This window comes from Bombus pascuorum, chromosome 6 (assembly GCF_905332965.1).
Source record: "Bombus pascuorum chromosome 6, iyBomPasc1.1, whole genome shotgun sequence".
Lineage (NCBI taxonomy): Eukaryota > Metazoa > Arthropoda > Insecta > Hymenoptera > Apidae > Bombus > Bombus pascuorum.
In genome coordinates, this window is record NC_083493.1 from 9727714 (window position 1) to 9755460 (window position 27747).

Consider the following 27747-nt stretch of genomic DNA (forward strand, 5'->3'; position numbering starts at 1 on the left):
ATTCGACCAACGAATTTCCGGTTTATAAGCGAGCCTGAGAGTCGTAACGCCACGCCGTTAACGATTAACGATTCATTTAGGAACGTTTAGTACGACGGACGAGGGTTCCAAACGTTATGTCGACCGGCATCTCTTGCTCGTTGCGATAAGAGAAACCTTTCTTGGAAATGGCAGCTTTGAATATGCGCTTACAGGTTGCTGCAAACTGAGGCGTGTGATAAGAAAAAAATGTTTTTTAGTCTTTTCGACAAATGAGAAAGTATACGAGTATAATTTAGCAATACGTGTCGTTAAGATATTTGTACGCTGCTACAAATTTATCGGTAATATTGTTAGTCATCGACGATGCTTTCCATTGCAAATGTTGATGCCATGTTGTTATACGTTCGGTTTGCTTATTCAGTTGGAAACCGATGTCCATTGTATTTTAATTTATATGCTTCGACATCCAGAAGAAAGCCAGTTTATTTATTAATTTCGAAATCCCACATATCTGTTGTATCTTAATTTTTATAGTTTTAAATTCAAATTCGGGAAATCTGTTGCACTCGCGGTATTTTAATTATTATACTCTTAAGTTCAAATTCAAATTTTTATTTTCACATTCGAATTTGGGTTTCTTTTTTTTTAAATCCAGATTTTAAATACATACGTCTGGTTTCGTCGTTCTCTTTTTACGCGAAAATTAGATTCCATTGTGAACGATCCTGTACAGACGAACGTCACCCGTGTAATTCACGTCATTCCAAAGTTAGTGGCGCATTAAACATACTGAAACGCGTCTACAGAATAGGAGACAATTCGTCGTCTCGTTAATGTCGTCGCTCGAGATCGTATAACTTGCTCTACTGTGAAATTAAACCAAGAATCGATTAACCAGAGAGCGCATAAATTAATATACAAGATGACATTTGAACGAAGAAAAATAGTTACGTGACCGAAATTTTTATCACACATTTTAGAAAGCAAATAGGTAGATGTAATAGACAAATATGCAATACAGCAATACGCAGTGGAAATTTAAAGAAGAAAAGCAAAAGAAACATAAAAGCATTAAAGCACATTTAAACATTAAATGCGAATCTTGCATTGGATTAATAAAATTCATAAAAATTACACGCATGAAATCGTAAGTAATGTACTAAAAGCAACCATGTTAGTCAGTCAATTTCTTAAAGGACTTTTCAAGAAACGATATGAACCCATCACGACATTCCAAGAACGATACACGACATTCTTCCCGAACAACTAAAATCGTTCGTTAGTAGCTGAAATCTCGTGCATTTAGTATTCCGTTATTTTTTCGCAATTTAAGGATACGAACACGTATAAATGTTTAATGCAAACGAATCATATCACCGGCCGCATAACAGCATGACAGCACTCTTTTAAAATGTAACGATGGTGCCCATCGGCAAGCGAACCTTTTTCTTCGAGCGTTAATCCGCATGAGGCATACGGTCGTTTATACGAGTGCATTATCGCAGCTGGCCTGTTCACGGTTCCTCTTAACACCTTTCATAGTTGGCGTGTCCTTGTTCTTAAAGCGATTGCGAGTAAGTACTTCGTCTAAGTGCGCTTCCTACAAAATATATGCGTCGGAGATATCGTTACAACATTAATTTTGCATCTATTTCTATATATTATGCCTCCTTGCATCCTGGCCCATTGCAGACCAGTCTATCAAGAGTATCGAGTCAATATCGTTACCTCTTTCCTTCTTTTCTTTCCTTTTTTTCTTCAGTGAAGTACAAGAACAAAAACAATTAATTGCAATATAAGTTATTGTATGTTGAAATTTAATGATTGCATTCTCTCTATGAAGAATTTATTCCTCTTCTTTTTTTTTGTTTGTTAAAGATATTATTTCAATGAAATATGATTGAAATTACGTGTGTCATCACCTACTATTAAACGCTACTTCATCAATGAACTTCAAATGCGAATCTTTTTGTTTGTCATGTGAAATTTAATTATTTTGAAAGATCATGTATATTTTAACTAGAATCTAGGAAGCGATTTTCAACTTGGAAAATACAAAAGACAGTCTAGTGCTTGTAAATTCCAAATTATATTGGAACGTTTTGAAGAATTCGTTGAACGCGAATGAGAGACATAAATCAAATATTATTTTCTTTTAAGTAAAACTGTATAACATCGACCGTTCAATTATTCGACACGGCACAGGAAATCAATTACCGTCTGAGCAATCTATCTACAAGCCCTGACAATGACACACGAAGAGAAAGGCTCTTTTCCGCGGCAGTTCGCAGTCTACCTCTTCTCTGTCCGCGTGCTCCTTCTTTAATAGCCTCTGCTCCCTGGCGAGCGAGGGAAGAGAGCAACCCAGCCATAAATATCCCGTAGGGTAATTAACCCTTTGAGGACGTTGAAGCTTTGACGATTTTAATAATCTTAAAAGACAGCGAGTCCCGTGATTAGTGTTCCTGTCGGCGGATGCAATCGACAGTGCTCTTCTCCACCAATGCTTAGTTCGGTACGCGTATACATCACAAAGTTCCGCTTTTCTCGCTATTGTACATTGTAATGAAAAGCAGAGATACACAGACCAGATAAAAAATGAAATGCAAGTTCCTTTCTATTAAATTTCAGAACATTTTTGTTATCTTTCATTTATTACATAGCCTGAAATATATTTAAAAATTGGGAGAACATTGTACAGGTTAGAAATAAACAGTTTGAATGAATTTTTAATAAAATCTATTTTTTGCATGTAAATTATTCATTTGTCTTTCAAATTTACCTTACTATATTTAATTCATTAAATATATGTAATAAGAAATGCAAAGACCAGACTGTGTATCTGTGCATATAACAAGGAAACTGACTCGTGCATGCTCATAAAGAAGTCTTAAATACAAAGATGCCCTTTGGCATACGTAAATTGTACGTTACCATACGGAGACACCTGAAGATGATAATGAAGATGGTGCGACTCTGGTTCATGTAACTTTTGCCTCGTATGATACCCCCACGTAGGTTATAGCACTTTGAAGTATTGACATAAAAGCAGTCCCTCGTGGTACGACGAAAACAATGAGCGGTGAACATGAAACGACCCCTACTAGCCAATAACACACGTGGATTATTTCAAAAAGCTAATTTTTCTCTATAACCATACACAGAGTCAAAGGACTACATACGTACATCATTGTGGAACTCCGTCTGCATTTTCTAGAAAGCGGAAATCCCATCGTACTTTCAACCGTACACGCTTTACATCTTCCATTGCAGTCTGCGAACGCTGAAAAGCCACCAGAACAAAGCTAATTCGAAATTTAAAAAGTACAGCAGCGAATCAAATGCTTTACAGTAATACCAACTTTGACCGTTACGACGCCATGACACTATTAATTTTTGATCGATCGTTAGGTTGAGCATACTGTATTCCTATTCGCATTTTTAAACTTCACGCAGCAATATAAAAAAAAGTCGATCGTATATCATAATATCCCGATAACGAATAGGTTTTACTGCGTGTTTTTAAAGATACCGTTACGGATAAAAAATGTTTACGAAGCTTGATAGCGTAAAAATCAAGATGGATAAAAAATATCACACAACGGTACGCTGTTCCTTTCTCGCGATAACCCAATAGGTTGAGGACGATCGCGTGTCGTTGATACTTATATGTAATCAGTATTTACAAACAAAATTCTTTATCAATCTCAGCATACAAAGCCCTTCCTTCACTTACCAAGGTTTGTGGTTTCTTATGCTATGATTATTTCTCGATAACCTAACCTGTCAATTACGTTTTCGTAGAAAAACATCTCGCGCATCGACCGCGACACGAAATTCATTTCTTTAGCTCACGTAAACCTTTGCTTTCAAAGAAAAGCATTAGGATCTCGGTCAGTGCCTTCTAATAAAAAGCCAACTCAATCCTTTGAGTTGAACTTTTTAGGATTTAGACGATATTGGATCAATTATAATTAATCAATTAATATTTATTGGACATCGATGTATTTCACAAGTGTTTCACGGTTAATTGCTTTCCTAATACGTACAGATTTCTATATAAACTATTTTATATCGCACGAAACACAATCGAATTCTGTGTAAATAATCGAAATTCTAATGTCAGTTATATAAATGCAAGTGATTTCAGAATAAATACCTTTAGGCTAACCCGCTGCGTGGGTTCCAAATTCTTTGAGGAAGTCACGTTTGGCATATGTTAACCTAAATTCGGACGACAGGAATCTATTCAGCAGCTGCGTTTCAGTGGCGTCGTGTTTACATTCGAAAACACATATGTTTTTGTAGAAATTCGTGTTTCAACTAATCACTCTCCTGTTTCACGACCTCTGAAGAACGTCCTACTGAATGTACAATGTTATATTGCGTCTCTTCGGTTTGGCGCATTTTTCAAACATTCATAGGCGTGTCTAGTAATGTAAATCCTAATTTCACATCAGTTGCATATTGTTACTAAATAAAGAATAAAAGCATTACTATCATTCACATATTAACTTATTTAACTTTAAATATAATTACTTTTATACAGTTACTCTAAGCTGTATATAATATATTACATTATATACAATACCATATTAACTTTAAATACGATTGCGTTATACAATAAGTAATATGCATGAACAGTGCTCATTTTTTTACAAATTTTGCGCTGTTCTATTTTATTTTATTTCAAACCTATCAAAGCTTTTAGGACTTTTAAGACTTTTAAGCTTCGTATAATTTTCAAAGTGATTCAAATTTTTCACCATATGTATACAGACATAATTATGTACATATACAGTTTCGAAGTACATATATATGTAATTTGAAATGTTTCAGATCCCATCACTAGGCGTCTCCAACTGCATGATGCATTTGTGCCTGAGACCGGGAAACGATTTATCGTATCTTCTTTAACACGAACACGAGTGGAAATTCACGAGCAATCACGTCGGAAGTGAAACGAAAAGTTTTGACTACTTAAAATATCGAGTATTCTGTTGAGTTCTCAAAGTGACGGAGAGTGATTACGTTAATGACATGGCGAAGTATGCTTTAACGACGGGATAGGTGCAGACTGGTACGACAGTGCTGGCACGCGATCCCAACATCAACCACGACATCAAACCTAACCCCGTTTGTAAATATACTAACAACGAATAGAACGATACACGACTACTTTCAGGGAAGTTACCGTTTTTTTTACGACACGAAATATAGTCCAGACAGTACGATTCGGTTTTATTACGACGCCAACATATATGTGTATGAGATACACCGACTTATCGACCATGCATCACACAATCGTATTGTGTACACAATTCCTTGCTGTTATATCAGTGAAGCACCGTGGATGATACGCGTATAAATCCGCAGACCACTGTATTAAGTGTTAAAGCGACTAATGGAAACAGGTCGTTGGACTTTCTCACGTGAGAAGGTAGACGATTATATCGGACCAAGTTGAAGCGAGCCAAGTATATCCACCGTTTCGGTAAGTGTCTTGAATCATAATTATTTCAATCGCGTTACCCAAGGGAGACGTGCATAAAAGCGCAACGTACGCTCTTGTATAATGGAGAAAGAGAGAGAGAGAGAGGGAGGGAGGGAGAAGGAGAGAGAGAACGTTCGTATCTGAACGCAATCGAGTTTTACGAGTGCGCGCTATTTTCTTAAGTCGATCATTAGTCAACATTGAAAACAACGAGGGTGAATAATGGTTGTATTATTCAAATCGCCCTTCGCCTTTTACAACTTCCGTAATTTTTCTACGATTCTCAAGAAAGGAAAGTTCGTTACCGCTTCACGGTAAATTAATCTATTGTTCTGTAAATTTATAAATTTGCATCAATCAAGGAGTACGGCGTTGAATTTAAATAAGAATTTAAAAACCATTAGATCATAGCTGTGGGTGCCAAATAACTTTTTTAACATCATTAATCATGCTCGATTAAACTGTATGTTTTCTTTAGAGATATTTGTATTTGCATAACATAGGTTAAAATTAAATTTCATTTTAAATTATACAATACGCATTTGTCACATATAATATGTTGTCATTTAGTGTAAATTATAAAGTAATAGTAGCTGATAGGTACTTTATATATTAATATAACACCAGCACTTTTCAACAATGCTAGGTTGGCCGAGCGGTCTAAGGCGCCAGACTTAAGTTCTGGTTCCCTCTGGGAGCGTGGGTTCGAACCCCACACTTAGCAAAAATTTTTTGTTTTTTATTTCGTCATATGTACCAACACTAATTAAACGTATTTATCATCCGTATAGCAACTCTAATTAATTAATCGATTTATTTAAAAAATTTTTGTATTTAATGAATACATATAAATATATCTCATAAATTACATATCCAATTTCTCGAACACGAAATAAAAATCTAAAATATTTCCTTAACGAGAAAATGGTGTTTAAATGAGAAGAGAAATGGTTTTGCTAACAAATCATTAATTGACGGGCTAGAAGCTGATTTGCAATTACGGGGTATCTCTGCGTAAAGATAAATGGTCGGAGCTTTCGCCGAAGCCGGATTCGAAGTGACTCGAGTCTCGTAACTGATGGCAGCGATAATTGAGCCGAGTATAAATGACTTGATGAATAGTCATAGACAATTAGGGAAGCTGAGATAAGGCAACGAACTATGCCTGAGCAACTTTAGTCCGTTAATCCTGTTACGCTGAGTCGCGTACCAACCATTTTCGTCTCCGTGTATTTACATAACCGTATGGGTTTCTTAGCGAACCCGACGACTTATCAACGTTTCCACGATCGTATCGTTTGTTTCACGTGCATAATTCGTATTCGACGAAACGTTCAGAGGCCTTACGAACATGCTCATCCCCTTTTGTAAATCGTAGAGGCTTGTGAAACGTTTTATCGACGTTTCCAAGTTTCGCCAACAGTTTCATACGAATCGTCGTACCAGGAAGGAAAAAGAGCCGATTAAATCGGATTACCGAACAGCAGGGCCAGCCCTGTTCCCAGAAGACCAGGACTTGACACCGTAAAAGTGTCATGAGACCACCCTATTCAGAAAGGGGATGCCGTGTGCCGGCATCGAGAAGAAAGCAAGCGCCAAGAGTCGCCCGTTGAAATGCTTGTCACAACAATTTCGCTAAAAAAGCACAACTCCTGTGTACTTGCCGGGGCACGATGAACCCGGCACACTTGTAATTTCATTCCACCGCATCTGTTGTCATTCTCACGTTACCACACGAATATCTCGACTTTCTTCGTTACTTGCACGATTGCAGGATCACCGGGAAGAGAGGCAGAGGGAGAGGGAGAGGACAGTGATCGCGTTGAAAAAGAAAGGAGAAAAATCAGACGCGCGTATTTCAAGCAACCCTTGCGCGAACGTTGCACAATGCAGCAGCTTCGAAGATCCACCCCTTAGCCGAGGGGTGCCGTTCCTGTCGATACTGTGGTCGACGTATAAAGGGTCTGCTATGAAAAAAAGGGGATGAACGACAGGGAGGAATGGAGCAGTTTGGGTAGGTGTCCGCGAATCGGGGTACTTCGCATTATTTTTTTCCTGTTGCCCTTCTGACTCGTTCCAAACTTCCTTTCTTCCATCTTTCTTCGTGTAACCACGTTCATCGATCGACTACCACTTTGCATTATGTAATTTGAGTTACCAGTTAAATTCTTATCGATGCTTCGAGGAGTATGGAGGGTTCGTTGTTCGTTTCTCGCTGGTTCGACCCAACCGGTGTCACGATAATTCGATTGCAACACGTCGAAGCGTGAAAGCGAGACAGGAAGAAATTGAAAAACAGGTTCAACCTCGAAAATACCTCGGCTACGAAGCAATCCAACCCTCGACGAACAGAAAAGGGAAATCGTACTTATAATGCTTACGCGTTTCAAGCCTGACGTCCGGTGAAATCGCGTTATCCGGATTCGGAATATTAAATTCATCTCTATCTTCTCAGGCTATCGCCCCGCGTTATCGTCACCTTAATCGAAGCTTAAAAATGTGATTTCACCCCAACGAGATCTTCGAGCCCGAGGATATCCCTTCGACTAAATTCAACGAGGTTTTATTCCAACAATCGGTTGGGTGAAACCAACGCTAGTTGCAAAGCCGATATAAAATTTTGTTCATGGGAATTTTTTCAACCATCCGCGTTACTTTCACAAACACAATTGCCAGCGACAATGGAAACGCTTGTAAATCGTAAATCGAGTGTCAGCCACGAAAGGCTGCGCTTGACGCAGACAATTTCGCGATATCACGAAGATGAGACAAAAATTAATCAAGCGAAAACCATAAATAACGATTCATGGCGGGCCGAGCGTACTCGGTCGGACAATGGATGACAAATCACACGGCAAAGCAAAACAAACTGAGGACTAGATTAAGCTTCTCGTCTGCTCGATTCGCCGCTGCCTTTCGCCATTGTCATCGATACAGTCAGGATCAGCCTGGACATAATCTTCGTGGCTTATGGCGCAACAGCCAAGAAAAATGAAGCGTTTCTCGAACGTCCAGCGACGGTTTCTTTGAGCGAGTTCTCGTTTCGTTCTCCACCCTCTGTTACAACCGTGATAGACGGACCCACCCTCTTCTTCCCGAGCTTCGCTTCGTCCGTGCGGCAACAATCTCGAGTGTTGGTCGTATGGTTGCATCGTTCACGGGGTGTACATCTTGAAGGAAGCCTCGGTGAACCGGCTTGATCTCCGCGTAAGGTTATCAGAAGGTACGTAAACATAAACAAGAGGTGGCGTGAGCGTTGGCGTTTGCAAGGAGGAGTAGGTCGTCTTTGTGCAGAAGGGAAGATCGGATCGGAGCCGCGTTAAAAAAAAGAAGAAAAGAATAGCCGTCTTAAGAGCAGGACGCCATGGCAATCGTAAATGTTTAATATCGTGATTAAAGGCGCTGGCGCCTCTTATTATTATTTCAGTCTGGAGGACATTTCGCCCACAGTCCTCTTCTTGCTCCGCGTCACCGCGTTTCTTTTCAATTCTCACTTTCCTTCGTCGGCTTAAAAATCCTCCGTGAAAATTAGCCGCCTAAATATTTAAAGCTCCCCTACCCATTCGGCCGTTCGTTGCACGGCTTGGAACACAGTGCCGCGTGGAATCGGGCGCCGGGGGTGGTGATGGAGTCGGGGTGGAAGGTAGAAAAAAATAAGGAAAAGGGAAAAAAGGACGAAGAAAAAAATAGAGGAAGAAAAGGAAAAGAAAGGACGAGCGAGGAAGAGAGAAGAGCGGGAATACAAAAACAAGCGTCTGCGGGCCGCGTCATTGTCCCGGGCATGGAGACAGGCGTGATCTCTTCCATCTGATGGATTTCTGCTGCAGTCACCTCTAACCACCTCGCTCGTCACTTCCCGTTGCGCTTCGTACCATTGGACACCCGACTGACTTTTTCTTTTAAATCCTTTTTCCTCCTTTTCTTTCTCTCTTTTCCTCTCCCTTTCATTCGCCCTCGCCATTCAATCGAGACTCGAACAGCTCGCACCCTTTCCCTTTCGTCGTTGCGAACACCGACGAATACAGTGGTGCGAGAGCATCGAATTAACGCGTAATTTCTTCGAGGAGACTTATCACGCGAAGTGGAGACACCTACGTGACGCGAATTCTTGTTTACCTCGAAGAGACACGAATTCACGGAACAACGACCCGAGATACCACGTCGAGGACGATGTTTCCGTGTCTCGTCGACCACCCCAACGTGTAGAGCTCCAAATCGAGGGACGAGAAATCCACGTCCCGTTCAATTGGACATTTAAATTCAGCCGGAAGTTTGAAGCACGCCTAACAGGAAAAAGAACCATGTTCCACGTGGAGGATGGTTTTATGTCGATCCGCGAGCCTCGGACACCATATACATCAACGGATATTCGTAAATAAAATTTTCGCGAGGGTGACAAAATGGTCACACGCTCCACTGCTGACCCCATCGGGGTCAAAACTCGATATCTCTATGCGACGTGATTTTCTTCTTTTTCTTTATGTTGTTTTCACGTAGTTACGCCGCGACTCGGGGACAGAATAAAATAGATACAGGATTGCCGGACAGAATATTATAACGGTCGAACGACAAGGGGGATCCGTTTCTTTCCCTTTCGAGGGAATAACGCGAGGAATTCCGGCTGATTTAGGCGACTCTATTAGATTTCTTCGCGTATGTCCCATAGCGTTCGCAATCCGACACGCGGTACTCTCTAATTTTCCAGCTTTTTCTCTCTCTTTCTCTGTCCCTCTCTTTAGAATTCCTGTTCAAGGTCCTCGCGTTTCACAAGACAAGTTACAAAACGTCACCGTTTCGCGATGACTTCGCGCTCCTTTTTCTTTCATCGAGATGCACCGACCGTCCACCGGCAGTGCAAAATAGATTTACGTAACGCGCAGAGCCAGAGGCAGAGTGGACGCCGATGAATTTGCATGGTGGATAATGGTTGGCTTGAAACAATGGAAAAAGAAACGAGCTGTGCCGCCACCGCCGCCACGGTCGTATCTTTTTTCGCGATCGACCGTGTCTTTTGCCTCTTTCCTAGCCGACTGCCGCAACATTTAAACGGTCACGTTTACCTCCGATCAATCAAGGCCTTTATTCCCGCATCGGTGTGTATTTCTTGCACCGTACCAACTCATCGGCGGTTCTATTACGTTACAACCGAGCTATGTTTCTGCCTTACTGCGTCGTTTCTCCGTAGTACGATGATTAATACTCTCCGGTTCGCGACGTTGTATACTCTGCGATAGGAAGAAAGAAGAGAAGGAAGCACGAAGAAAAAAAGAAGCGTGTGAGAGAGAAGAGAGGGAAAAAAAAGAAGCTGTCACAGTATATTTCACGCGATTATTCTCTTCGCGTTTATCGTCACGAACAGATACGAAGTATCCGGCCGCGCGATGAGCACGGCAATTCAAACGATACCATCTTTCTCCGTCTTCGACCACGGGGACCGCTTTTCACTCGTTTATACGAAACTTTTGCATATGACGAATCGAGGACTATTACCATTCAATCTCCTTCGCTCGGCTTCGTTTGCATCCTATCATCTCCCCGATGCTTCTCGCTTTACATACGGCCATGGCCATCCAGTTGAATACGACGACTCGCGATTCTTCTGCCTCTTGCTTTTCTTATATGAATTCTTTTTTATTCCTCTAAGCTTTATTCTTCATTCTCTCCTTTTTTTTTTTTTCGTACTCGTATTACTCGTATTTTCGTTTGGTGTGTGACTCGTCTCGCCATCGGTGTACGCTGCATCGCGTCGATAATCGTACTGCACGTGTTCGCAATCGCGAAGTCAATCACGTGCCATAAGTGCGTAGTTGCTGCTCATTTCGAAGCGCTATGCGAAACATGTTTAATCATGGTTAACATTTAATTGTGTAGCGTGCATGTGAAATAATGAGAAAAGAGGCACGCGGTAAATGAAACACTCGCAAATCAATCTGATCAACTCCATTTTTTATAAATTTCTCAATCTCTGTGGCTGATCAATATGATTGGAGTTTAACTCGTCAGGAATTGAACGATGTACTATGTATGTATCTTGATGGAGTTGATTGGTTTAATTCACAGGTGAAGCGTACGTCATAACAACATCATTAAATATAAAGTAATACGAGTATAATGCTTGTAGTTAAATAATATTCACGATATCATTAATTAAACGCTACTAACAATATTAATCGATATTACCTAGAACAAGTAATTTATTATTTTGATAATAGGTAAAACAAATAAAGAAATAAAGAAAGAAAAATGAACGCTATAGATTAGAACGATACAAGATAATGCGTATATATAACGTACATATAACCGAAACAGGTATACATACGACTGTCGCCTTTGAATGTCAAGCAATGACTGCCAGAATTAGATTTGAACGATATAACATAGTGTGTATATACAACGTATTTATAATCGAAGCAGGTATACGACCGTCGCCTTTGAATGTCGACTGACGACCGCCATAAATAGATTCGAGCGATACAAGATACGTCAAGTGTAGATACGTCAAGTGTACGTCAGAACAAGTATATAACCGTCCCGTAAGTTTGGATACCGAGTGACTTGCAGAATATTGTGTTCTTTTCTGCCAATAATGGGATATTGTAAGTAAGTCTAAATGAATATTTTGTAAAGGATAAAAAAAAAAAAAAAAAGAAATTGGAGATGCCGGGGATCGAACCCGGGGCCTTTCACATGCAAAGCGAACGCTCTACCACTGAGCTACATCCCCGTTTTTTAATTCAACCGAACAAATTAAAGAACAGAAATTTATAGTTATTATCGATTTTGTTTAAACAATTTTTATTCCTATTTAACGTAATTACATACACGCTTTAAGATTTAATTGAAATGTACAGATACATTTTCTGTTGTGTTTAGAGAAAGATATCTTTACACGTTAATGAATTGAATCAATCATGGCGTTTTAAGTCATGCATCGATCACCTCTGCTTAAAATATTTTGGCGATTTTATTTATTTAATTGTTTATTAATTTGATTTCTAAAGAAAGATGGACATACAGTAAGAGTCTTATAGTTTTTAGTGCTGTCTTACGATCGAATCGATTTTTGACCTTGTCTCAGTGATATTTCTGTATTTGTAGCAATAACTTACAATTTCAAGGTCACATTTGATTTATATTTTTATTAACGCTTCTCGAAGGTCCCATGGTGTAATGGTTATCACTCTGGACTCTGAATCCAGCGATCCGAGTTCAAATCTCGGTGGGACCTTTGAATTTTGGACTTTTTGACCAAAATTTTTAACCATAACCATTTTAACCATAGACACAAACTATATCTTCGATATTTTGCTAACTTATTCCTTTAAGATAGAATTTACACGACGTTTTTAGTTTATTAGCTTTTTTGAACCAGCAAATTATATTTTACAATACATGCAGGGTTTATATTTAACACTCAAATGTTTGTAACATGAATACTAATAACAGAGTATTCATTTCTCTCCATACTATTACACAGTTATTACATATCACGCTTAAACTAACTTGCATTGTGTGCATTGCTTTGACTGATACTCAGTATGCTATGCTGAGGCATAGCAATGTAAAATTGCATTACTTATCGTTATGATCCTCTCCTAAAGGATCGACATCGTGAATTATCGATTACCGATATCTTCCTAGATCTAACAGAATTGTAGTTAGTGAATTTAATAAATTTTATGACATCGGATATATTTATGGAAAAAAAATAAGTTTACGTGTACTTTTTACACTTTGGAAACTATCGTTAATTATAAAAGCGAAAAAAAAAAAAAAAGAAATTGACAGCGGTGGGATTCGAACCCACGCCCTTACGGACTGGTGCCTAAAACCAGCGCCTTAGACCGCTCGGCCACGCTGCCTCGAAAACCTTTCGCCCCTACCTCCGTACATAACCTATACGCCACCATATATATTATATAACACGAGTTGTTGTATTACCCAACATTTTCTATTACATCAAATTTAAATAGTAAGCTCTATCATATTTGCTATCTTGATTCAATAATTTCTAGTATTCCGATATCCCTTTGTAGCGGCACATGTGTTAATGGATGATTTGAATCGGGAAAGACTTATATTATTGTGCCTTGGTATACCAACGTCTTTTTGGTTTGCTAGGTGCAAAGGTAAACAAACTCTGGACAAAATATGTTTGCTCTTATTTGTAATCGTCAACCGGAGTTACATTTGAACTTTTTATAATAACAACTATAGTTATAAATAGACGAATGTGTTCTTTCGGACAGTTCAACAATAGAGTAATTAGCAATTTATATTAGAGATTTTAATATATCGACTATTACGATTTTATCACTCGCATCTTTATTAATCGAATCGACACGTTTAACAACCACCTCAGCTTTTAAATAGGAAAAGTGAAATATATTTTTTTAAGTAAATAATAAGCTATACATATTTGTAGGCTAATCACGATTGTCGTTAAAATAATTTTAAGAGCGACGAAATATTTCTCAGTTACTCCTTGGTCTATCAAAAATCTTAAAGCAAATGTAAGAATGAGTAGAAACGTAATTAGAAGTTCTTAGAATCTTGCAATTTATTTATAAAACTAGAGTAAGTTCTAAAAACTGTTGTCTTCTCCGATGATTCCGCACAGAATATGTCGAACAATAGTTACTCCAGTTCTATAAATAAATTTGATGTCTTGAAGAAGTTTGGATTACGTTTCTACTTATATTCTTACTCAAACTTGCTTAAATAGAAACGTAATTATAAAATCTCTATGCTTCGTGGAACGTTGTCTATAAAACGCAGCAATATGTTACACGCGATGTAGCCTATTTTTGTACGTCAGAAATGACTTCTACTGCGCCAGAAACAATTAATTAAGTCAACAAACGGGCAATTAAGGTAGGAAGTAGCCATCGTGAAGCAATGATTAAACGTTTTCATCGCGGCCTACGGATGATCGTCGCAGGTTATCATCATGATAAAGAGGTGGTCTCGCATTCTGCTGACAGTGTGTGTTATACGTGTAACAGCGTACACGCGGGTCGTCTATTCTTGCCAAACGAGTTGCGTAATCCAACGAAGCATCGTGTTTCGCGTAACACGGCTCTAACCACCGTTAAGAAGAGGGGAGAAACTTAATTCACGAGGAACGAAAATTTTTACGATCGATTTCAACGGTCGTTACTCTCGCGTGTAGTTTCTGTTTCTTCTTCTTTTTTGTTCTTTCTTAAAGGTACGCTTGCACATTCAGCTCGACGAAAGGAAGAAAAAGAAGCGACGAAATCGGCGATGATACGCACGAACGTACGTCATTATGGTCGCGAAACGAAACTTCGTTTTTATTTTCCCTTCCCGGCAGCGGCGCGATAATATCTCAATATAAAAATTCATGCTCATAACGCGACTTCAAGTTTGAGTCTTCTTATTTTTCCTCTTCCTTTCTCCTTCTTCCTTCCCCTCGTCTTTTTTTTCCTTATCACGTCTCTCGGGGACGACGAGCGTAAAACTAACGCTTTAGAGAGAGAAAGAAAGAAAACGCTAGCCGTGCCGAAACGACTGCGGACAGATCGATAAATTCGCGTGAATATTCTTGTAGCTGATAAGCCGGACAGATAAGGCGAAATCGGTCTTTGCAAGTGAGGATCCCCTCGTTACGGGGTTGGAGATACGAGCATACTGCAAAATAGAAGATAAATGTCGCGATTTCGTATTCTTTACACCGGTGTTTTATAACCTCGCCCCTTTTTACCTCGGATATATTCACTTTTTTCTTTTATTTATCAAACTACTGGATCTCTAGAAATCACATTGTACAAATTTTCATTACGTTTCCTCGTACGGTTAACGTCTTCTACGCGTACACGCTCGTTACCATCGACGTCGATATCGACAAGTAACGTGTACGTACCGATCGTTCGATACGTGACGATATTGTTCCTTGACGGAGGAAAGGTTCGCGACAGAAGCGGTACCTGTTTAGCATCGCGTTTAGCAGAATCACGCCGCCACTTTAACCTAATACTCGTGCCTGTCGCGGTAAATGATGGATCGTTAGCGGCGATCGTAGTCCTACGTAGATGATCCCGATGACTTGCACCGACTGAATTACGTCCCGCATGTTGCATATCATAGAGAAAATCCTTGCGCGTATATCAGCGTGTTGCGTTACGAGGGGCTCGCGCGGGGGTGATCATCGTCCATGGATTCCCATGAAATAAACTGCTAGAAGCCAATTGGGGATGATAAATCTATTATATTCGGCGAATCATCGGACCTAGCGAAGGGAACACGCTCTCGTAGCCGGATAATATACTCGACGTACGTACAGGTGCTCTGTTTCGTGACTTACAGTTCGTTCGTTTCGATAACGCAAATTCATCTCTCGTCCGACTAACGATTAACCGGATGATACGATCATTTCGCGCGTTAAACGATCTTTCCCTGAACGATTGAAGTCATTAGCGTGGTCGTGCAAGAATTACATGGAAAAATTCAAATAATCAGCGAACCGCGAAATAATCCGATTGGATGTTATCGCATTGGCGATTTATCGACAGGGTCATTGATCGATGGTCGCACCCCGATAACAACCGCCGTGACATCATGTGGAAAACGGAACCAAAGGGACTCTTTGGATAAAACGCGCTCTCCTCGAAACGGCTCGTTAACGGTCAATGGGAAAGGGCTTTTGGCATTTTCGCGAGGCCCTGCACATCGCTCGACACAATGTCCCGGCCATTAACGAAATACTCGATGAGTACGTATCGAGCATCGATCATTATGAGACCGCGGGCTTCGCTGGATATTCCGGTAACGGCCTATCGCCGCAATAATCGTCAACACGCGCAATAATCATGTCGTTTAATGACAATTGATGAGGACCAGGAAATGTCCGTGCTTTAACATCAGGCCGCACGTCTCTACGCTTAGCCGACTCTACTCGTGATTCGTACGCGATAACGCCTGCATGTTTCAATGTATGGATGCGTGAATTTGCGTATATACGTGTATGTACAGGTACATAGACATAGGTACGAGAATGGATACGCACGAGTACAGGTACGCGTGCTTCGCATCGCGATAGCTACGTACACGTAGGCAGAGGCAGGATTCTATTGTTGGCGCTCGGGTGTGCCATTACGCGCGATCAGTCAATATTTTCTCGTAACTGACCTCCGTTTCGATTCGGGTTTCCGCTGCTGTAAACTCGAAATAGACGGTTCAGATGGGCGAAACAAGCAGGCTATAGCTGGAGTTTGCGTGTTTCCGGATCGAAGGCAGCCTTCTCGTTTTCCGAAACACGATGTTACAACGGGGAATATTTTCGCGTAACTGACCTCCGGCGATTCCGGATGCGCGGTGATGAAGTGTCTATATGCACTTCATTGCACCGATTCCGCCTACAAGCTACCACGCCTCTGGCGAACCTCTGGTAACACAACGTTACAACCTTATCAAATATTTGCACCTTCCGAATCGAATTACGGTGTTTCTGTTTGTCTCATCACCGAGATATCGCCTTTTCTTCGGTCGAGCGCTAATTAAAATGTGCATATCGAAATGAGGCCTCCGCTGCGATACGATCGTTCAATTCGCGTGCTCCCATGGATTCATAATTAACACCGAGCCAGTACATTTAATATCGCGACTCATCGACTCGTCAGACGGTATACCATACAGCGATATCGGTTCGGTATCGCTATCGATCTCACGTTGCGTTTTCGCTAACGAAATTCGTATATCGCCGTGCATCGTCGCGTATAATGCGAATTTCATTGTACCGCAGGCGCGGACGATTTTTAATTAAAACAAATTGCGCTATAAGTGGTCGACCCTTGATCACCGTCCCGTCGGTATTTCGAGGCTGATTTCGCCCGACTATAATATTTCCGGCTGTACGAGCCATCAACGCAACGTTTCGGAAAACTCTTCGATTACCGGTCAGATTATCGATCAATTTGTGCGCCGACCAATTTGTACACCGTACATACGCGTTTACACATATGTACATACACACGTATGGCAAACTCGTACGTACGCTGTAGATAGGATATCTTTCAGTCGAGTTGCGCTTGCTGCTCGAGGCCAGGCAGCGAGAACGCTCTGTATACGCACGATGATTGGCATCGAACGAACTCTCGCACTCGCGAACATCGCGTAGAGTAATTGAGAGTAATATTGCAAGGCTAATTTAAACGTAAATTTACAAATGCAAAGGCAAAGGCTGAAACTTAAATGTAAAAAAATTTTGTCCCTATAAACCCTCGGTCTTCCCGCGGACTGATGAGTCTATGTTTTTTCATCCCTTTGTACGTTCGGTTGCTCGATCCCTCGTGAAACTGGCGTTCACCTGCATCATCGGACAAACCTCGTTTCTCCGCCGTAATTCCATTTTCACGCAGCCCCGGCGATCGTATGACTCGATTTTTCCACAATTTCTGCGCCACCGCTGGTGAGGGCACGGTTGGGGAATTTCAATTAAATTACTCGTTCGTCTCTGTTTCTCCTTCTGCCACGTATCGTCGCGCGAAGGGAGAGAAAAAAAAATAACTCGTTCAACCCCGGAACACGATCGTCGAACACCGACCGGTGACGAAGTTCTCGTCATTTGCCTTTAATGGCCGCGTCCTTTCGACGCGCTCTCGCGAGATTGCCGATGATTAATCAGCCGCGGCAGCCCCATTTTTACTCTGCGAGCACGCGACGACGATTACCCCTAAGCGAGACACCATTTCCATTATTTGTTCCCTTTTTCACAGTTTCCCTTTCTCCTCCCTCTCTCCTTTGTTTTTTGTTTAAACTTCTTCACCCAGCAACGATTCGGTTGGAACGTGGAAAAACGATTACAGGGGGATGGCTCTTATCGGACGATTGCCAGCGTCGAACGCGTGGAATTCGTTCGTTCGTTCGATCGATTCCATTTTTCCGTTCAACGCGAATCGATCTCGTAACTTTCATTTTCTTCGTACATATTACACGCTACCAACAAACCTACTTTCTTCGCGTACACAAACACCGCGAGCTCTTCCTTCTTCTAGTAGGTAACCAATAGAGAACTCTTGCCAGATGAAAGCAAATAGAAAACTTGGTATCCTAGGAGAAAGAAAGTGTACGTAACTCCACCGGCTGATTAATATCTCTAATAACAGTGATAAGTGCAAAACGGCGGTGTATTACCTGCTGAATGCGGTCGACGAAGTTTCTCGGCGTGGGTTGACGCCGTGGGAATCCCCGGAGAATCGACGTATGACGTAATGTCGAAGGTATGGCGTGCAACCCTCTACTCCATGTCCTTCCACTCCGAACCCTCCGACGCAGCCCCTTGCTCGGCACCTCGCCACGGCATTCTCTAACACAACGGCGACGCGTACGCGAGGACAATGGCTGTACGACGTCGGCGGCGAGAGGCGGAGGGCTCTGATTTTCTCCCTCGGTGCATCACCGATAAATGCGTTTAGCTTGAGAAATGAACCGCGCGGCTTGCTTGCGTGCAGTCTGCGTGCAGTCTGCGTACAGCCGAGTTTCAGGCGGTGCAGGCTGCGTGGTACACGATTTCGCGCAGAGAGACGCCACGCGGTTCGTAACGCCAATGCTCCATTGCAATGGGATGCAGTTTTTACGCTAATCGGATTAGGAAACGTTCAAACGTCGAAGTTGGAAACCGCGTTATTCCGCTGCGTTCAACACGATTCTGCAGTTATATGCATTTTCTGCTTCACCCTTCCTTTTATCGTTTCTTTCCTCTTTTTTCTTGCTTCTTTTTCCCCCTTTCTTTCTCTCTTTTCGATTTCATTGCCGACTATATCGAGAGACGAACACGCGAGAGGAAAGGGAAAAAGGCATCGGAACGAGAACGAACAAGCGAGCATCGGTCCCTTCGGGGCGCTCGATCGGCATTCATTCTCCGAGATCCCTCAACTCGTTTACCTTCCGATATGCGAACATATATCCATTGGTGTTTCGCCTTTGTTTTCCACCGATGAAAGAAACGTGACGGTCCGAACGATTTGCTTCGGTATTTAATCGAACGCAGGAAAAGAATTTTCCTTTACGTAGGTTCGCGAGTGTAGCTCGACGAGCTATTGCTCGGAAACACGCGACGTAGAGTAATTAAAATTTAGTTTTGAACGCGTAGAGAACGTTTGTTTCGCGAGTTTCTCGAGGGCTGTGTTGACTGAAATCCTAAAATTGCCTCTCTGTCAGCGTGACAACACGGTTATTGTATTACTGGCTCGCGTTGATGTCGGGAAACGGGTTCCGGTCGTTTAATAGTAGTGTCCTGTATCCTCGGAAAATTAAATCGGGAAACCTTAATAAAATCCTTGCGAATTTCGCGATTTTCTGGCTTCGTGAAACGTAAAATGTCGGTCCGGTCGATGGACGGCAGTTGCGCGGCTTCTGAAAAGAAAGAAAAAGAGAAGCAAAAAATGGAAAAGAAGGGAAAAAACGGAGAGGAAACTTTTGATTGCTGATACCGGACGACCGCACGCTCGAGGGGAATCGATGATTATACGTGTGCTCCGCAGCTTCCTGTTATTTCAATTTAACTCCGTGCTTTTTTACGCGAATATCAGATTTCACTGCATAAACCACCGACTTCTACTTTTTCTTCCATTGATTTATTGGTAATCAAGATTAAATTGCGCAAAAATCAAAGTACAAGTGCGAGATTCGAAAAATAACCTACATATTTCTTATTCCCGAGATTACCTATAATCCCATAATTATGGTGTTTCTTGTCTCTCTATATGACATTTGTGTCAATGATTTTACTCTGTGATTAATCCTGGCAACACGTGTTTATGCCCACGTATAAATAGAAAATTACGCTAATTTACAATTTAAGTTACTTTGTATATATTTTTGTAATGGAAAATTGTAGCGTATGGCAAATTTCAATACGAATTACTGTAATGAAAAGCAAAAAAAAAAGAAACATACGTAGTGGAGAAAAAAAGAAAATTGGAGATGCCGGGGATCGAACCCGGGGCCTTTCACATGCAAAGCGAACGCTCTACCACTGAGCTACATCCCCGTTATATTTATAAGTGATTACATAGCCTTAGAAAAAACAAACTTCATAAAGCTATATACAAACAATAATTATTATATATTTATAAACAATTCCCGTTAAACTAATGTATTTACTTAAATCATCGAAACAGATGTTCGAATATATGCGTATATACTCTTTCGATTACCGATTATTACGAATACGAAGCCAGCTGTCTCTGCCGAGCTAATTCTGCAAATATGCAAGACCGATATTATTAACAGATGTATCGTGTTCGAAAATACAATGTGCAATTTAAACGACGTCATATGGCAAGCCGAGAATCATAGTCATGTAAGTCAAAATTCGAACAAGCTTTTCACATTGTACACTCGCTGAATGAACTATCTGGCTAAGTTATAATTTTATTTTGCATCGCGACATGTTTTCTAAAATTCTGTTGAATTTCTTCGTACTAATGGAACTAAAACACTATGTTACGAAAAATAGTAGTTCACTAACTCGCATCACTATGATTTTCAGTCTGCTATATAATCCACGTAAAGATCTGTTCCACGAATTATGAGTGGCCCTGAGGTAAAACCGATGATCATTTGCGGCAATTGCGTCCCATTATTGCAACGCATCCGCATGGGGTTGGCGTACGTGCTCAAAGAATTACGAGGATGGCTAAAAGTCACCCCCCGTCGCGTGACTTATGCACCACCGACCTCTAATAAAGATCTATCACCCGGTGCACCGGTTACTTTTATCTTTCGCCCGCATTTTTTCCCGCTTCCTCAGTTCGTATTCGTTTAAAAAACATTTCAATTCTCGCGTACACGTTGCAATTACGTACACGGTGTGTCATAGACAGGTTGATAATTTTAGAAATCTTTCTGCCATAGATTTATTCTTGCCCCCGAGTTGTAAAGATATCTAAGGATCTTTAATCAAAGTATCATTTTTGGTTGACGTACGAGGAAAGTTATAGCCTTCGTTATAGTGAGGAAAATGATAGGTTTACAACGAGGAAGATCCCACAAATCCCATCGACGTATACAAGAGACCTTCCTTTCAGAGATAGGGCAAGTTAGAAAACTTGCTAGGAAAGTGACCGTGGAAATAACACTCGCCAGATCGTCCGACACCTTTTCAATGGGTCCATGCATTACACAGGCGATACGGTACACTCGCGGATACATAGAATAGGTAAAAGTGAAAGTAACCGTTCCCTGTGCTTTCTAAAGGCCAAGATGTTTATATGTATGGCGCAGACCGGAGGCATTATAATAAATGACGCTGGTCTTACCGCGAAGAAAGAAGAGGAAGAAAGTCTCTTTGCGGAGCCAGACGCGACTAGACTGTTTCGACTGGCTGAAAGAACTTGATAAGCGCTACCATCCATTACGCGTTGATACATTCTTAATTATGTCTGTTGATGTCTGTAACAGTAGTCTGTAACACTTGACTTCGAGTATACATGATACATCTTGACGATCGTATTATATTTTTCGCAAAGCGTAACGTTGTGGCTGGAACCGGTTGGAAAGGAAAATTAGATAATATTTAATACAAAGATATTTAGTAATGTTATTATTGTCCACTGTTGATATCTATAGTCGTTTGCCAATATTTACTCATGGCTCTGATACTAATGTCTTTGAATTAATGCAAACTTTTTAACGCTCGGTGTCGTAGTTGGTTGGAAAAAGTCAATATTCTTTTGACAACGCGGCAACTCGCAATCTGATATCCCCCTTTTAAATTTTCTGTATGCCTAAAAACTTGATAAATCGTAACCCGATACGTGAAATGTGATATTTTAGAGGCGGACGAATAAGAACGAGCATTCTTATCGTATAAATCCGAGAATCTCCCTCTTTGGAAGTCCAAAGGCAAAGCAAACAGTAATGTGAGAATGATAGCGCGGTGTTTTAAAACAATACGTCGAGACGCATCTTAAAAACATGACGGATCTCGTAAGTCTCTGCCGATATTTATACATATACACGCATTCGTACCTTCTTGTTATGAAAATATTTCATACTCTTATTTTTGACTCTCGTTCATTTTTAAGAAACACATTTCTATCTAGAAATGCTATACCCAAGACACGTGTACAGAATTTGCGCTAGTGCGATAAACATTATTTGTATCAACTTGTTCGAACGCAAATGCTTCGTTCGCGAGAACGTTCTTAAGCCGAACAAAAACCCCTTTGTTCTCCGAATTACCACCTACAGCAAGCTCGTCCATGTTTCATACAAGACGAGGCAATATTAGCCCCGAAGTCTTAATCCTTAATTTTCCAAGTCGTTGCCTTAGCCCCCTGCAGACTTTCGAGCCGACATACTTCGCATCCTTTGAGACTAACAATTAGCGATATTAATCCCGGCAGCCTTAGAGAAGAAAGACAGAGAGAGAGAGAGAGAGAGACAGCCAGAGGCATGCGTCCTATTATACTTTAACACCAGAACCGGTTTCTCGTAAACATTCTTTTAATACCATTTCTCTCTGCTCCTCTCTCACTCGCTCACTCGTTAAATCGGTATACGCAGCGTGGTTGCGAAGCGGGAAGAAAAAGAGAGACGATATTTCGCAATTAACAGGGCTAATTATCGAAGAACGACCAAGGGAATGGTACTGAAGAAACGCGGCTCCCAAAGAGCCCTGTCCGTGCATATTTTATTCTTAGTATCCTTAAGTCGGGAACGAATGAAAGAAATAATCCTGCGATAACAGGCTGGGACTCGCGGGAGCTCGGTGTTTACACGAAAGTAAACTGCAGTAGCCGGCCGCCCGTGGTGAGAGAGGCTCTTTTGTACGCGCGTTTCTCTTCGAGAAAAGTTCTCTGTAAATACGGTCCGTCTTCGAGTTTCCATTCGGTATCAGCTCGGGGTCGTTTCTTTACACACGGAAGATAAAACGCCGGGGACTCGATACGAGATAACGCGTATCCATCGCGGGCATCGCTCCAGCTCGCGCACACTCGCTCGTTCCGCCTCCTTCGTTCAACGTGACCAGATTTACTTAATCCTCGAACCCCGATGGGAAACCTATTCACCGTCGATGGAAATAAAGTAAAACGCGGCCGAATAAAATAAACGAAACGTCTGTGTCTAACAACCGGAACAGCCTCACGGTGCATGATAAGAAAACGTTCGAACGGGTAACGTAGAAACGTGACATCCGATTTTGCGATTGGACGTGCCGTATGCAAAGCGTGTGGCTGCCGAGCTTTTTACGATTCGGCGACATGGCGATAGAAGCCCGAGAACGACGCCACTGTATAGAGACCTCCTACCGTGGCAAGTGTCGGCAGCCGTTTCGTCGCAATTACGTGTCCCTTATCGGCTCCTTATCAGCTGCGTTGAGCAAACCCGACGTTAATCCATTCGTCAATACGTTGCGCGGGTAATCTGCCGATAACAAATGGCCATAGCGTGAATAATCGTCGAACCGCTAAGGTCCTTTCGTTTCGTTTTATTCGAATTGCGTCGTTTTATCGCCGCAGGTCTGGCGCTGCTTATTGCGCGAACCAGATCGGCTTTGCCTGTTATTTGCACGGTGATTGATGCGTCTTATCGACGGTATACTGTTTCAATTTCCACCATTTCTATGGATGGTTCTTATTCGAACGAGACTTGGACCAAGTCCAAAAAGCAACTCGGAAATGGGAATCGGTGGAATTATCGTCGTATCGATCGGCAGAATGGCAGTTCGGTTCGTCGAATTGCGCAATGAATCCGACATATCGGTGCGCTTCGGCAGGATTCTTACGGAACACTATGGTGAAATGCAACACCGTTACCCTTCTACTAGGCTTCCGCGTTTCTCGAAAATGACCGGTTCAACGGAATCGCCGTGAGTCTAGGAACGCGTCTGCCATTGCGGAATCCTATAGCGCGTTTACCTGGAAACCCAGTTCCACCTCCGCCAACGGAAGTCCCTGAACTAACCCCTTTCGGGCTTATATTCCCCATTCCAGGTATTAATCTTGGAAACCGGATCGTTATCAATGCTATATCGCATTTGAACGATTTTATTGTTCGTTATCGTTAATTGATCATCACGAGATCTAATCGTTAATCCTACAGCTATAATGCAATTACTTGAAGCTTTTGTTCGGAGATGCGTTTAACGTACGTTCGTTATCTCGATTGTTTTCATTATTTGCAATGTTTCATCATTAATATCGACGTGACTAATTGATACAGCGTTGCGGGATGAGAAACGATTTCTAGCGATTCGTCACGTTTATCATCGGAAACATTGTGCGAATAGATAAATACGACCCTCGAACGTATCTACTCTGTTTGCAAAAATTTCCATTCGTACATTCTCCCTCTCTCTCTCTCTCTCTCATTCTTTCTTCTTTTTCAACCCTAAATTTCATTGGCAGAATCCGTTTCCGCCGCGTGCCTGCTTGTAAAATCAGTACATCCGGGTGTCAAAGCGATGTCACCCGAACGGGTAGCTCGGCTACGCATCAGTTTTAAATTCGATCAATGGGTGATACCAAGCGTGAAACACTTTTAGGGTTGAAACTTTAAAGGCCAGCTCGCGAAACAGCAAATCGCAGTTACAACCGTGAAACTGGGGGGGTGGGAGCGAGTTGTGGGAACTCGGTGTCGAGTGCAGCCGGAACCGAAAAGGATATTCATTCCGAACCCCTCGCACGTTCCAGTATTCTTCTCATGCCGTTGCTCGTTCGACGTATGGCAAAAATCTTCGAAGTCTCTGTGAAAAGAGAAAATAAATGTACCTGCCGCCGTGCAAACGATCTCGACACGGGGCTTTTGTCAAGCCGAATTTATCGCCCGTCCTACGTAAACTGAAACTCGTCGAATAGTATGAAAAACGTAAATTTCGTTCGGAATAAATTTCGGCCTCGTAATTGCATAATGTCATCGTGGATGATATGCGAACGACAAGTGGTAAATTCCTGGGTGTCACGGTGCTCGCCGGGTTTCGTGTAAAACGTGTCGATATAAAAACTGCACCCCGTCGCTCCTCCTCCCACTATTTTTTTTTTTTAACGCGGGTGATTGCTTTAGGTATGGGTCAATTGACCGGGCTCGACCCAGAATTTACAAATTCCCCGATCACTGGCCACGATGCGTCCGTGACAGGGTGATTTTGTAATACAAACAAAAACCGTGGCGGTGCAGAGTGCATTACGGTTAAAGAGAGAAAGGGGAAGAAAGAGAGAGGAAAAGATAGGAAGGTTGCCTGGCAACGGATCCACGCCCGTGTAATTCATTTTAGGGAAGTTTCTCTGTATGCATCCACCCTTTATTGCACTCTCCCTCGCGCGATGCATTCCTGCCACTCTTCGCTCCTAGCCGATGCACACAAACGATAGATGCATCCAACTGACCGACGAACGGATTCGTAGTGATCTGATTTTAAACCAATCAACGGCGGTTTCGCGCTTAATTTACAATCAGCCCTGATACGAGTCATTCGTTATAGGACGTCCAACTGCAAGCGCCCCCAATTAAAATATTTTAATCGATTGCCATACAATTGCCAAGTTCGTTCCTCTCGTTGAAAATTCGAGCAGGATTTACAAGGGGATCGTGAGGTAGGCGCCTGATATTCGATTAAAAGTCCACAAAGACAACAAACTGTATTTCGATTTAAATGCTGAACGATAAAACGCGATTACATCGAATTACCGTTAAACCATAGCGTTATTTGTTCTGCGGAGTGTACGATGCGCGTGGAATCGTTCGGTGACGATTCAGAAACACGTATATCCACTCGATGCGCACTCGACCGTAAAATTATGATAATAGTTGGAGCGACGATGCACGGGAAGACGATTATTTATTTTCGTTGATGCTTCCTGGTATACAACGCGGCATTAATATACCGAGGATAATTTACGGACAACAACACCTGCGCGCAATAAAGTAAATCTAGCTTTTCATTTCATTGTTCCTCGGCTACCCTTCGTGCTCACCACCGCGATCACACACCGCATTAGCCGACAATAAAAGCACGATCGATGATACGCCAACGAACGATCGCATACATGAATTTTTAATAAATCTTCCGATGGTCTATTAGGGACAAATTATTCGAGAACCTTTTCCATACCACGATAAATTAACCCATAACCCGGTTACTTCGCGCAAATTGTACGGACAATTCGCTCGATGAACTCGCGCGATAAAATAACCGGACAAAATTCAACGATACTTGCTATGCGACTGCTAATTAATGATTCTATTTAACGTAACAACTGCTCCGACAAACATCTATACTTCCCTCGGACAAACTACTGGCGCTATCTAACGATCGCGTAACTGCGTTCCGCGCGCGAACTCCGATTAGAAGGTGAAGAATGCACCGTGTAATTTACAGAGACGAGCATGCGACGCGGGAAGCTCGAAATTTCTCGGTAGGTGAGCGAGGTAGGTCGCGTCTACGACCGAATACGAACGTGTGGAAACGTACGCAACATGCGTGCATACGTGCGTGCGTGCGTCTGACGCGTGCGTGCATATGCGCGAGCCTGAATTGCGTGCGGTTCGCGCTTTAATTTAGCAAAGTACCTTGTCCGTTCCGCTCGACGAAAGTGCAAGGGGGGTGCACCCTACGCAATGGACGCAATCCTTCACGCACCCGTTGCATAATAAGCTTCTGTACATCCACATATCCAGGTGAGGACGCGATCACCCCACAAGGATCGCGGATGGCACGTGGACGACGTAAGCTTAATGACTTTTTAGCTGGCTTCATCCTTCGAAAGCGAGCCGCTGGCGGAAGCGAGGAACGATTATTATTAAAAATTAACGAGTATTTCTGGTTCTTGACGAAGACGAGTTGCTCGCCTTCTGCCACAAATTTGCAAGGTCGTCTCGACTCGGCGCCCACGATGAATTTTCATGCACTCTTGATCTCTAATTTCTCGTATGAGAAGAACGTAATGAAACCGTCGTAAAGAAACCGTAGACTGTGTAAACGGCTGGCGTAAAAGTTTATACGGAGCTCTTCCAGTAGCAAACGTTCGTTGAAGGGGTATCACACGCGTTAATTAGTAGCAGTAATTCGAGGCTGTTGGTCACGCGTGGATATTAACGGTATAAACGACACGTTCTATTTCGCACGATCTCGAAAAAACCAGCCGTGTCACATTTTAACCTTGTGCAACGCGTAACGCGTATCTAATAATTCGCCTAATTTTTACAGTGGAACGCATTACGATTGTATCGAGAGATACTATAGAGGCAATAATAAACGCTTTATCGATAGGTGACCGTCGCTTTGAAACGAGACCTGAAGCTCGTCG

General features: G+C 41.9%; 2 long non-coding RNA genes and 5 other non-coding genes across 8 annotated transcripts; 2 read left to right on the forward strand and 5 right to left on the reverse strand.

The window, feature by feature from the left end:
* Positions 1-1837: 1837 nt before the first annotated feature.
* LOC132907773 (uncharacterized) lies at positions 1838-11266 on the reverse strand. 2 transcript variants are annotated; one of them, XR_009658264.1, is made up of 3 exons: positions 10967-11266; positions 3169-3265; positions 1838-3082 (listed from the first exon to the last, which is right to left on the reverse strand). It is a non-coding gene; the product is annotated as an uncharacterized LOC132907773 (long non-coding RNA). The 2 variants fall into 2 exon arrangements; XR_009658263.1 differs by lacking the exon at positions 10967-11266 and adding an exon at positions 4142-5165.
* Positions 6118-6200, forward strand: Trnal-uaa (transfer RNA leucine (anticodon UAA)). Its single transcript has one exon. It is a non-coding gene; the product is annotated as a tRNA-Leu (tRNA).
* An 862-nt stretch (positions 11267-12128) lies between the features above and the next one.
* On the reverse strand, positions 12129-12200 carry Trnaa-ugc (transfer RNA alanine (anticodon UGC)). The gene has a single exon. It is a non-coding gene; the product is annotated as a tRNA-Ala (tRNA).
* Positions 12201-12632: 432 nt separating this feature from the next.
* On the forward strand, positions 12633-12704 carry Trnaq-cug (transfer RNA glutamine (anticodon CUG)). Its single transcript has one exon. It is a non-coding gene; the product is annotated as a tRNA-Gln (tRNA).
* Positions 12705-13258: 554 nt separating this feature from the next.
* Positions 13259-13338, reverse strand: Trnal-uag (transfer RNA leucine (anticodon UAG)). Its single transcript has one exon. It is a non-coding gene; the product is annotated as a tRNA-Leu (tRNA).
* A 5024-nt stretch (positions 13339-18362) lies between these two features.
* Positions 18363-19057, reverse strand: LOC132907772 (uncharacterized). The gene is made up of 2 exons (XR_009658262.1): positions 18629-19057; positions 18363-18544 (listed from the first exon to the last, which is right to left on the reverse strand). It is a non-coding gene; the product is annotated as an uncharacterized LOC132907772 (long non-coding RNA).
* Positions 19058-20414: 1357 nt separating this feature from the next.
* Positions 20415-20486, reverse strand: Trnaa-ugc (transfer RNA alanine (anticodon UGC)). The gene has a single exon. It is a non-coding gene; the product is annotated as a tRNA-Ala (tRNA).
* Between the last annotated feature and the right edge of the window lie 7261 nt (positions 20487-27747).